The sequence below is a fragment of the Cynoglossus semilaevis genome, chromosome 8, assembly GCF_000523025.1.
Source record: "Cynoglossus semilaevis isolate Cse_v1.0 chromosome 8, Cse_v1.0, whole genome shotgun sequence".
Lineage (NCBI taxonomy): Eukaryota > Metazoa > Chordata > Actinopteri > Pleuronectiformes > Cynoglossidae > Cynoglossus > Cynoglossus semilaevis.
The window spans coordinates 15300141-15302219 of NC_024314.1; the positions used below are offsets into that span (position 1 = coordinate 15300141).

Sequence of the window (2079 nt, forward strand, 5' to 3'; positions counted from 1 at the left end):
GTCAAAAGTTTGTCCACGCTTGGACTAAAGTCTATTGACAGACGACACTGATGGAAATGATGTCACTGTTACTGTTATGGAGGGAAGTGGGAAGGTTGTCCATGTGTGAAATCTGTTTGTAAAGTCCTCTGTGTGTGTGTGTGTGTGTGTGTGTGTGTGTGTGTGTGATGTTAAAGTGGCTCTGATAAAGTGGCTCCTGTGTTGTAGACAGTGATCTTCTCTGGTCTCTCAGTCACTTCACTCCTCTCTGTAGTCCAACTCTCTGGTCCAGACAAACACACAGCCTCTTACATTTGTTTTAAAAGATTAAAATAGAATTGGTTTTGAATCTGTCGTCTGTCTGGTTACAAAGACGTTCGATGAATCTAACATCAAACCACATTTTATTTTATGTCCGGAATCCTTATACATCATTTCTTTGTGTGTTTATGACTAAAACATGTTTTTTCCATTGTTATTAACACTAATAAGGGAGTTTTCTTAGAGAGTAGGAACCTGTACATTTTTTTCTGTTATTTGATATGAAAAACATGATTGGAGTCACGAGCTCGGTCCTGGAGCGGATTATTCTCCTATCTGGAGGTTCCCCTGTAGTCGTTGAGTGCCGACCGATTTACCGTCCCGTGGTAACGGCAGAAGACGGAGGAGAGCGCTCTCTCTTGCTTCGTTCGCAGTCATGTGACTGCAGTTGTTTTGCTCAGAACGAAGGAGAAGATGATGACTGTGAGGACCCCTGCTGGTTCCTGCTCAGCCTCCCTCAGCAGAACCTGTCACTGTCTGTGGCTCCATCCGCAGATCAGATGAGACTCTACGGGTGGAGGTCAGAGGGCTCAACACCCTGCTCACAGCCCTGATGAGGATGAGGATGAAGATGATGATGATGAAGATGCAGCAGGCAGATCTGAGAGCAGACGTTCTTCACTCTGACCTTCACTGTGAAGCAGCAGGAACAGAGAAGACAAATTCAAAGCTCGCTGACGGGACAGAGGAAAATGCTCTGCATAAGCATCTTAACTTTCTCCTTCTTCTACCTCCTCATGTGAGACGGGCAGCAGGTGACGGAGGGAAGAAGATCTGAGCTGGAACTCACAGAGGCGTCTGAAGATCTGACAGTTGGAACCAGCTCTCTACAAACCGCCCAGTCATTTGTCCTTCAGCGGAGGACAAATGACTGGGCGGAACTACCATACCAAGAGCGGCCTCCAGTGTTCGAAACAGGTACTGAACTCTGCTGAAGCTGGGTCCAAACTCTGGCTCAAGGTTTGAGGGTGGTACAATTACAAGAGAGGTGAACGAAAATAATCCTCTGGTGGTTCAGTTGCTGTTATGGACTGTTTACTGACTGTTTACTGACTGTTTACTGACTGTTTACTGACTGTTTCCGGACTGTTTACTGACTGTTTGCTGACTGTTTGCTAGTTGTTTGCTGACTGTTTACTGGCTGTTTCCGGACTGTTTACTGACTGTTTACATTTAACGACACAAACATCACTTGCAGCCCAGTTGTGGTGACACAAACATCACTTGCAGCCCAGTTGTTGTGGTTGCTGCTGAGCTGCTTGAATGATACCGTATCCAGCCCACAGGCCTGGGGTTTGACACACGCTGTAGTACATGAATGTGTTCAGTCCAGAGTCGGTTCATCGTCGCCTCCTATCAAGTCTAAAATGACGGTGTTCTTCCTGTGCTTATTCAGATGACATACGTGTGGAGAAAATCCATCCTGATGTTTGTGTCTCCGGCTCCGACCACATCCACGCAGCAGCTGACGGGGAAGCTGAGGCAGTTGCTTAGTAACGGCGTACCGACCAAGTGATGAAAAATTTAGACTCGTGATTCCTGGAAGTGTTGTGTGGATGCAGAACATGAGAAATAGATGAGACAATGACGAGAAGATGAGGAGTGAACGAAGGAGCGGCAGGAGCATCGCACACAGAAGGAGGTGGGAAAAAAAACAACGTTCAATGTTCAGAAGATTCCAGAGGGTCTGGATGTTCCTCAGCTGATGTTTGACAGAGCTGCGATCACACGCTGCTGCTGCTGGTGCTGGCGCCGCTGCTGATGGGGGGGGGGGGGGGT

The 2079-nt window shown here is 47.4% G+C and overlaps 1 long non-coding RNA gene across 1 annotated transcript in view; it reads left to right on the forward strand.

Annotated features, from left to right (window-relative positions):
• The first annotated feature begins 1517 nt into the window (after nucleotides 1–1517).
• The window catches only part of LOC107988845 (uncharacterized), a 3002-nt gene continuing 2440 nt past the window's right edge, over nucleotides 1518–2079 (forward strand). The window contains exon 1 of the long non-coding RNA XR_001760341.2: nucleotides 1518–1942. This is a non-coding gene — a long non-coding RNA (uncharacterized LOC107988845). The remainder of the gene's footprint in view (nucleotides 1943–2079) is intronic.